The sequence below is a fragment of the Hemiscyllium ocellatum genome, chromosome 22 (genome assembly GCF_020745735.1).
Source record: "Hemiscyllium ocellatum isolate sHemOce1 chromosome 22, sHemOce1.pat.X.cur, whole genome shotgun sequence".
Taxonomy (NCBI): Eukaryota; Metazoa; Chordata; class Chondrichthyes; order Orectolobiformes; family Hemiscylliidae; genus Hemiscyllium; species Hemiscyllium ocellatum.
Genome location: NC_083422.1, coordinates 57,159,112 through 57,170,093, shown reverse-complemented (window position 1 = coordinate 57,170,093; position 10,982 = coordinate 57,159,112).

The following is a 10,982-nucleotide window of genomic DNA, read 5'->3' as shown; positions in this document are numbered from 1 at the left end:
GTTTCGCTGTAGCAGTGAGGAGCTGCTGGTTTCGCTGTAGCAGTGAGGTGCTGCTGGTTTCGCTGTAACAGTGAGGAGCTGCTGGTTTCGCTGTAGCAGTGAGGAGCTGCTGGTTTCGCTGTAGCAGTGAGGAGCTGCTGGTTTCGCTGTAGCAGTGAGGAGCTGCTGGTTTCGCTGTAGCAGTGAGGAGCTGTTGGTTTCGCTGTAGCCGTGAGGAGCTGCTGGTTTAGCTGTAACAGTGAGGAGCTGCTGGTTTCGCTGTAACAGGGAGGAGCTGCTGGTTTCGCTGTAGCAGTGAGGAGCTGCTGGTTTCGCTGTAACAGTGAGGAGCTGCTGGTTTCGCTGTAGCAGTGAGGAGCTGCTGGTTTCGCTGTAGCAGTGAGGAGCTGCTGGTTTCACTGTAACAGTGAGGAGCTGCTGGTTTCGCTGTAGCAGTGAGGAGCTGCTGGTTTCGCTGTAGCAGTGAGGAACTGCTGGTTTCGCTGTAGCAGTGAGGAGCTGCTGGTTTCGCTGTAGCAGTGAGGAACTGCTGGTTTCGCTGTAACAGTGAGGAGCTGCTGGTTTCGCTGTAACAGAGAAGTTGCTGCAGTCCTGTGAAAGGTGCCATGCTTCAGCAGATGATTCCTAGCTGACTTTTCTCCTGCCTGTACAAACCTGTGTTTGAATTTACCTTTTACTAAAGGGAGTGTTTATGGGATATTACTGGATTGGAATAACTCCCTACTTGCGTTGCTGTGTTGGGTCAGTTAAGATTAGGTTACTTACAGTGTGGAAACAGGCCCTTTGGCCCAACAAGTCCACACCGACCCACTGAAGCGCAACCCACCCATACCCCTACATTTACCCCTACCTAACACTACGGGTAATTTTAGCATGGCCAATTCACCTGACCCGCACATCTTTGGACTGTGGAAGGAAAGTTTCCAATAGTTAAGTTATTCTAAATTCTGACTTCCTTTGTTCATGTGTCAATTATAATGTTTAAAAAATTCTCTTTTGCTTAAATCACACTCACTTCAAATCTGCCTTTAAAATAACAGAAAGTTAAGATCTCCAGTCCCTTCTTGAAGATATTTGGAAGGGGTCTGGTCTGGTCTATAACACTGGTTACAGGCCATATACCTTTGATATGTCTGACCTCACATGTGTGAAGGTGGGGTGACTCTCCTCCTGGAACAGCCTGTAATGAGGGTGTTTCCATGGTGATGTGCAGTAGGGAACTCTAATATTACTGACCCAGTAACTAGAACTAGCATGAACAGCCCACCTACAGCCAAGTCAGGATTCTCAATAACTTTGAGGGGAAGTTGGAAATCGGAGCATTCCCACAAAATCAGAAATTGCTGGAGAAACTCAGCAGGTCTGGCAGCACCTGCAGAGAGAAAGCAGAGTGTTTTTCAGTGTTTAAAGACAGGTTAATTGGCCGGAAACGTTAACTCTGCTTTCTCTCCATGGATACTGCCAGACCTGCTGAGTTTTGCCAGCATTTTCCCTTTTTGTTTGTGATTTCCAGCATCAGCTGTTCTTTCTTTTTGTTGTTTGTAGAGTGTTCCAACACGTTTGGTCCTTTTAACCCATCTCAGACGTAGACATGCGATGGCAGGGTGGATTGGGAGTGGATCCTGTGAATCCTGCAATCACAGGGAGGGGGAGGTCAGTCTGGCATCCATTGGCCCTGTGAAGGCTGGCAGAACTCCTGAAGCCTGTAACCTGTTCAATAATGTCACCCCAACAATTTGTCTTGACTGTCCAGCACTTGGTTAGCATCTGGATTCTTACAAACCTGGTGGTTGTGTGAGGTCATTATGCAACACAGAAAGTGCCTTGTGGCCCAGTATCATACCACACTCACACAAAGAACAAAGAACAAAGAAAATTCCAGCACAGGAACAGGCCCTTCGGCCCTCCGAGCCTGAGCTGATCCAGACCCTCTATCTAAACCTGTCGCCTATTTTCTAAGGATCTCTATTCCTCTGCTCCCTGCCCATCAGTCTAGGCACATAGAACATAAAACATAGAAAAATACAGCGCAGTACAGGCCCTTCGGCCCTCGATGTTGCGCCGATCCAAGCCCACCTAATCTACACGAGTCCACTTTCCTCCATATGCCTATTCAATGCCCGTTTAAATGCCCATAAAGAGGGAGAGTCCACCACTGCTACTGGCAGGGCATTCCATGAACTCACGACTCGCTGAGTAAAGAATCTACCCCTAACATCTGTCCCATACCTACCACCCCTTAATTTAAAGCTATGCCCCCTCATAATAGTTGACTCCATACGTAGAAAAAGGTACTCATGGTCAACCCTATCTAAACCCTAATCATCTTGTACACCTCTATCAAGTCACCCCTAAACCTTCTTTTCTCCAATGAAAACAGCCCCAAGTGCCTCAGCCTTTCCTCATACGATCTTCCTACCATACCAGGCAACATCCTGGTAAACCTCCTCTGCACCCGTTCCAGTGCCTCCACATCCTTCCTATAGTATGGCGACCAAAACTGCACACAATACTCCAGATGCGGCCGCACCAGAATCTTATACAACTGCAACATGACCTCAGGACTCCGGAACTCAATTCCTCTACCAATAAAAGCCAATACACCATATGCCTTCTTCACAGCACTATTTACCTGGGTGGCAACTTTCAGAGATCTGTGTACATGGACACCAAGATCCCTCTACTCATCCACACTACCAAGTATCCGACCATTAGCCCAGTACTCCATCTTCTTGTTACTCTTAAATGTTGCTATCATACCCGCCTCTACCACCTCCACTGGCAACATATTCCACGCCTCCACTACTCTCTGCTTAAAGAACTTTCCACACATATCTCTCTTAAACTTTTCCCCTCTCACCTTGAACTCGTGACTCCTAATAATTGAGTCCCCCACTCTGGGGAAAAAGCTTCCTGCTACCCACCCTGTCTATGCCTCTCATGATAACGTAGACCTCAACCAGGTCCCCCCTCAACCTCCGTCTTTCCAATGCAAATAATCCTAATTTACTCCACCTCTTGTCAGAGCTAGCACCCTCCACACCAGGCAACATCCTGGTCAGACTCCTCTCTAAAGCATCCACAACCTATTGGAAATGTGGTGAGCAGAACTGTACACCACAGCGAGCCCACAAACCTTCTTGCTTTTTCGGGAGCAGGACCATTTAAATCTACAAAACCGAACATGCAGGACCCGGGGAGTAGAGTTTGCAAAGTGATAAAGCCAGAGGCCAGGCACTTGTTGACGGTTGCACATATAAGCTGAAAATGTGTTGCTGGTTAAAGCACAGCAGGTTAGGCAGCATCCAAGGAACAGGAAATTCGATGTTTCGGGCCAGAGCCCTTCATCAGGATTCCTGATGAAGGGCTCTGGCCCGAAACGTCGAATTTCCTGTTCCTTGGATGCTGCCTAACCTGCTGTGCTTTAACCAGCAACACATTTTCAGCTGTGATCTCCAGCATCTGCAGACCTCACTTTTTACCCGGTTGCACATATATCCTGCATACTCAGGTCGCAATTTCCCATCGCTGTCTGAAAACTAACTGAAATCTCAGATTATTTCATGATAGAAAAGGATTTCTCTTCGGGCTTTGTGTGGCTAAGGCCAAACAATGAAGGTCAGAATAAATTAATTACACACAACAGAGTTGAAAGAAAACAAAGTCAGGTTATTTTCCTCTTCCATCTTCACAGCCTGATCGTTCAAGGAGGAAATGCTGCTCTATGAACAGTGATGGTCACTCGAGTAAAATTCATTTCTGGAAATGATGAACCCTTTTTTTTGTAATCTTCAATTTGGCAATCTGAATTTTAAAATAGACACAGGCACTTCTTCCTTCATTCACTCAGTTTGAATCGATTTCAAATTTAAACCACGTTGAAATTCTGCAAACCTTTTCCATTCTTCATATAGACAAAGTCTCTTCCAAGGGGTGGGAGAGTCCAGAACTAGAGGGCATAGGTTTAGGGTGAAAGGGGAAAGATATAAAAGGGACCTAAGGGGCAACTTTTTCACACAGAGGGTGGTGCGTGTATGGAATGAGCTGCCAGAGGAAGTGGTGGAGGCTGGTACAATTACAACATTTAAGAGGCATTTGGATGGGTATATGAATAGGAAGGGTTTGGAGGGATATGGGCCGGGTGCTGGCAGGTGGGACTAGATTGGGTTGGGATATCTGGTCGGCATGGACGGGTTGGACCAAAGGGTCTGTTTCCAAACTGTACATCTCTATGACTCTATATAAATTGGCATTTATAACTGATGAAGAGCTTATGCCTGAAACGTCGACTCTCCTGCTCCTCGGATGCTGCCTGACTGGCTGTGCTTTCCCAGCACCACACTTCTTGACTCTGATCTCCAGCATCTGCAGCCCTCACTTTCTCCTCGTTATTTATAACAGAGACCTGATGAAGGGCTCTGGCCTGAAACGTCGAATTTCCTGTTCCTTGGATGCTGCCTAACCTGCTGTGCTTTAACCAGCAACACATTCTCAGCTCTGATCTCCAGCATCTGCAGACCTCACTTTTTACTACTACATGAAAATGTTATTATTGATTTTGAAACAAGGTTTCCTTTCTTTGACTCATCCCTGAGAAGTGGAGTTCCCGATGGGCTCTCCCGTTGCTTGCTGTTACTCATTATCCTGTATTTTACACAGAGAGGAGACATTTTTAGCTCTGCCCAGGGGGAAATATTCAAGCCAAGCCCATACTTGTTCCTGGCTGATGCCTCACATATGGATCTTTCCAGAAGGCATCACATGCGAGAGACCAGGTCTCTCCTTCTCAATCATGCAATCTAAAGGCACTATGGCATAACCTCTTGGGCAGTGACCCCAAATCCCATTCCATAGACAACATTATTCCTACTGTCACTGCAGAATGGGGGGATTACTCCACTGCTGGACTTGCTGGCGTTTAGATGACACAATTAAACCATCTGCTCTCATAGCTGGACGTACTATTACAAAGGAGTAGGAGCTTCCTGGTGTCCTACCCAATGTTTATCCCTCAGATTGTTATCACATTGTTAATGACAGCTTGCTGTCCACAAATTGGTTGTTGCATTTTCTTGACTACACTTCAAAAGAACTCTTATTGGCTATGGTGTCAGTTAGCTAAGTTGGCTGGAAGGTTGGTCCATGATGCTAACAGTATGGGGTCCATTCCAACCGCTCCTGAGTTAACTATGAAAAACTTGCAACATCTTGTGGGCGGCACGGTGGCACAGTGGTTAGCACTGCTGCCTCACAGCGCCAGAGACCTGGGTTCAATTCCCGACTCAGGCGACTGACTGTGTGGAGTTTGCACGTTCTCCCCGTGTCTGTGTGGGTTTCCTCCAGGTACTCCGGTTTCCTCCCACAGTCCAAAGATGTGCAGGTCAGGTGAATTGGCCACGCTAAATTGCCCGTAGTGTTAGGTAAGGGGTAAATGTAGGGGCATGGGTGGGTTGCGCTTCGGTGGGTCGGTGTGGACTTGTTGGGCCGAAGGGCCTGTTTCCACACTGTAAGTAATCTAATCTCCTGGTCTGAGGCACAGTGACCCTTGGGTTAAACTAACACCAGTTGTTTCTCCCTAATGAAAGAGTAGCACCCAGTTACTTTACCTTACTTTGTGACATTCTGACGTCATGAAAGTGACTATATAAATGCAAGCTTTTTCTTTATTATATATATATATATATAAATGTACTTATGTATAAAATGTGTATGTAAATGTACACCTGATGTGTGTTGTGTTTGAATTAATATGTAGAACTACAATGAGTTAATAAAATAAGCGTTAATGAACCCCATATACTCAATGGCCTCATTAATTAATCTTATGAAAGATGCCTTTTCAGAACATAAAGAGACTAACAATAGAAATGGATAAGTGATCCAGGTCAGCAAAGAGGGACATCAGAATTAGCGCAGGTCCCATTCTGCTGAGCAGAAACGGGTCAAGTGCATTTGAAAAACAAGTTCAGTTTAATAGGCCTGGATTATTGTGTGTGCAGAGTCATTCTGGGGAGGTCAATAGTGAGGAATCTATGGTAAATAATTATTTCGTCAGGGTCATGTGCGGAAAGAGTGGTTTCCTATGTTCCAAAGGAGGGACAGGGAGGGAGTGCTACATGGTCAGATGGGACCATCATTCTTGTGAGATGTTACAGATCCCACCGTGCTATTTGGAACAGAGCAGGAAGTGTTCCCTCCTGTAGGCGACCTCCCTTCTCAATAGCATCTAAAACCAAGCGACCAGCTCACTCTCTTCCTATATGTGGAACATCACAGGCACCTGTTTGCTCCATGTAACAGCAGTCAGTGGAATCATTCATTCCACAGAGATCCTCAAATAACATAATACAATTCAATGTAAGTGCAAGTGTCACAATAGTGACTTTGCTAATACATAAATCACTAGCAATGAACATTAACAGTGTCGTAGAGGAGGCCGAGGGCGTGACAAATTTAACAGGGAGTAATTAGGACTAAAAGGTAGAGTCCCTTTACTCCAGTTTTCTCCCTATCCCACTCTAACCCCCTGACAAACAGCCCTGAGACGGTTAACAATTGACAGAACTCATTGACATGTGAAACAGTTCACCCCACAGATGCTGCCCAGTTCCAGCACCTTCAAAGACAGTTTTGGATTTCCAGCATCTGCAGTTCTTTGTCACCTCTTGGTCTGTTTTGAAGCCGTGTCATTTGGCTGTGACCCAGCTGGAGGTCATATTCGGGAGATACTGCACCACTCACTGCCTTATTTACCTCCGGAGCTCCCCGCTCAGTTGAATTCTCCCCAAAGCTAAAGACTTACTGCGCTAGGATTCGTGATTAGCTCTGTTGTCTGGATGGCTGGTTTGAGTTACACAGTAACGCCAACATTGTGGGTTCAGTCCCCACATCATCTGAGGTAACTATGAAAGACTCTCCTTCTCAACCTCTCCCCTTGCATGAGGTGTGGTTACCCTCAGGTTAAACCACGACCAGTCAGCTCTCTGTAATGACAAAGCAGCTTTATGATCTGTGAGGGCTGTGGTAACTCTACCTTGACTATGTGGGGATGTAGGCACCTAAGGTGGGGGGCAGGTGGGTCTAATATGGCAGAAGAGAGAATGAATATGTGACTGAGACAGATTACCTCTGGGGGAAAGATTATGAAGAATATTTCCTGTTAAATATGCTACAAAACTGATTGCTATTTCCTTATCCAGAAATTTAAGACAACCTGATGTCATTATTGGCAAAATAATGTCAACCTGGCCCATATACATTCAGGTTCCAATATCTGTTAATCCAAAATAAATGTGCCATCATACCATGTCCAAGTAAGGTGACCCTCATGCACTGGGCAATGGGGAACCCCCACTGACTGGCGTTACCACTGGAGCAGGGAAATTCCCAGTCTGAGTAAGCTCAACTCAGACACATGCCATTCCTGGCTGCGACTCAAGATGTGGAGGTGTTAGACTGGGGTGGACAAGGTCAGAGGTCACATGACACCAGGTATGGTCTGGATTGGATTAGAGTGGTGCTGAAAAAGCACAGCAGTTCAAGCAGCATCCGAGGATCAGCAAAATCGACGTTTCGGGCAAAAGCCCTTCATCAGGAGTTATGGTCCAACAAGTTTATTTGAGATCACAAACTTTCGGAGCATTGCCTCTTTGTCGCGTGACTCCAGCTGATGAAGGAGCAGCGCTCTGAAAGCTTATGATTTCAAATAAACCTGTTGGACTGTAATCTGGTGTCATGTGACCTCTGACCAGGTTGCTAGTGTAAGTTAAACACTGGCCTCGTTAAATGAAACAGGTCAGGAACTGACAGACAAAGAAAAGTGGTATCAAAGAAACAGGGTGACTTTAACCTAACCCGGTGCCACCTGGCCAGGTTTGGGTGGGACGCCTGTTAGTAAACCCCTCCAATTTTCAACCTTGCAGCCTATTCAAACCCCAGCTGATTGCCCAAACTTAAAGTCAGGTGTTTGACTTCAGTAAAAGGTAGAAAAAGTATCGCTTAGCCCAGTTGGCTGGATAGCTGGTTGTGATGTCGAGGGGCAAATCCTGGATCAGCTGAGGTTACCACGAAGGACTCTTCTTCTCAACCTCTTCCCTCGCCTGAGGTGTGGTGACCCTTGGGTTAAATCACCAACAGTCATCACTCTCTCTCTTTCTCTTATGAGAGAGCTGCTACAGAGGATGAAGGTATAATCAGAACGGGGTTGGTGTATTGCAGTAAAAGCTAACCAAAGTGTCAAAAACACTTCAATTATAAAACAAACATTAGACCTAGGCATCAGGTGAAGCAATCAGTTTATTCTCATTATAAGGACTTTTGTCACTTGGCTCATGATTCCATCAGGATTATCTTGGAATAAAGTTTTGGGGTGTCTAGTCATGATCTTCCTAAACAGTAGAGTAGGTTCAAGGGAGTCGCAGGTAGATAGGATAGTGAAGGCGGTGTTTGGTATGCTTTCCTTTATTGGTCAGAGTATTGAGTACAGGAGTTGGGAGGTCATATTGCAGCTGTACAGGACGTTGGTTAGGCCACTTTTGGAAGATTGTGTGCAATTCTGGTCTCCCTCCATCGGAAGGGTGATGTTGAAGTGAAAGAGTGTAGGAAAGATTGACAAGGATGCTGCCAGAGTTGGAGGGTTTGAGCTATAGGGAGAGGCTGAACAGACTGGGGCTGTTTTCCCTGGAGCATCAGAGACTGAGGGGTGACCTTATAGGGGTTTACAAAATCATGAGGGGCATGGATAGGGTAAATAGACAGTCTTTTCCTTAGGGTGGGGGAACCCAAAACTAGAGAGCATAGACTTAAGATGAGAGGGGAAAGATTTAAAAGGGACCTAAGGGACAACTTTTCCATGCAGAGGGTATGTACATATGGAATGAGCTGCCAAAGGAAATGGTGGAGGTTGGTACTATTGCAGCATTTAAAAGGTATCTAGAGGCATATGGGCCAAACGCTGGCAAATGGGGCTAGATTAGTTTAGGATATTTGGTTAGCATGGATGAATTGGACCGAAGGTTCTGTTTCTGTGCTGTAAAACCCTATGACTCTAAATCCATGTGGTTGACTCTTACCTGCAAAAGATGTGAGCCATCTAACTGTGCAGGGTAACATGTAACTGCTAACCTTGCCAGTGATACTCACACTCCACTGAGTGATAATCAGAATAAGGTCTCTTGAGAAGACAGACCCATCTCCCAAAAGTCAATCACACAATTCAGGGGAAGGTGACCGTGTGACTCTGTAACGAGGCTAATTCTCCAGGGATATGAACCTCATCTCACCAAGGGAACATTGGCAGTTTATGTGTTATTAATTGATGCAATTGGTAATGGAAAAATTGATTTGGTTCACTGTTAATCTTCAAGAGAGGACGGGGATCTGATTCATATGTAACTCTAACCCCCTTGAGACGCTCAGTTCCCCTCTGCAGTGATCCACTCAGACTCACCAGCAGCTGCCGGAGGTCTGATGGTTGGCTAACATGGTGCCTTTATTTAAGAAAGGGGTGAGGTGGCCAACAGGTGATGTCCTGCAATGCTCACAACTCGAGGGCAATCTTAAACACAAAGGGACGATGCAGTTTGCCTGACCATGCTGAGACAGGGGATTTATTGTTTTGTTTTGATGTTGCCCACATTCCTTAATGCTTGTCAAAACTGTTCAAGGTCTGGCGGGCAGAAATGATTTATCATTAAGCCCCCCTGCTCACCACGTGACCCCCTTACCGCTGTTTCTGGTCAGCTAGTCATGTGTGCGCAGAAAGGAATCCGACCTTTCGACTGACATTAAGAGAAACTGCTCAGAGATGTGAAAGCTGTGGGAATCTGAGTCTAGCTGGATTTTCCATTCTGTTGATGTGCAGGCTACACTCGTACAAACACGACTTTACTCCACACAAATTACTATCTGGTTTCTCTATTTCATGCCAGAAGCAATTCTAATAAGAGGGAGGTGATAGCCTGGTGACATTACTGCTGGACTGTTAATTGGGAGACTCAGATAATGCCCTGGGGACCCGGGTTCAAATCCTGCCACGGAGGCAGATGCTAGTAATGACTGTCAAAACCCCAATTCAGCTTAAATATCACCCTTCCCATTCTTGTATTTGAAAAACTCAGATAATTTATTTACACAGTACACAGCCCACTAATGAAATATTAATGACGGATTTTATATCAGAATAGTTTAAGCCTCAGGAAGAATTACAAGTGAAATTACCTCAATCTCTCTTTGCACTTCAGAAACAAAGACTGATTAAATTAAAGCCCTTATTTACAAACACGGTTGCTATTTCGACACAATTGCACACTGCTGCCGGAATTTCAGATTTGCTGGTTCCGAGGGAATCTTACAAAAACTCTGTCCTCAGAGTCAACTGCAGAATGTTCACGTGATCCTGTGTTCTCAAAGTCAGGAATCACATGACACCAGGTTAATAGTCCAACAAGTTTTTTGTAAGATTACTTACAGCGTGGAAACAGGCCCTTCGGCCCAACAAGTCCACACTGACCCACCGAGGTGGAACCCACCCAGATCCATTCCCCTACATTACCCCCTTCATCTAACACTACGGGCAATTTAGCATGGCCAATTCACCTGACCCGCACATCTTTGTGACTGTGGGAGGAAACCGGAGCACCCGGAGGAAACCCACGCAGACATGGGGAGAATGTGCAAACTCCACACAGACAGTCGCCTGAGGCAGGAATTGAACCCGGTCTCTGGCACTGCGAGGCAACAATGCTAACCACTGTTTATTTGAAATCACAAGCTTTCAGAGCGCTGCTCCTTCATCAGGTGCACTAACTTCACCTGACAAAGGGGCTGCACTTGTGATTTCAAATAAACCTGTTGGGCTATAACCTGGTGCCATGTGACCCCTGACATTGTCCGCCCCAGTCCAACACCGGCACCTTCACATCATGACTACCACATCCACTACCCCCTTACACACTGGTTGATCCCCCGTTGCTAAGCAGTGT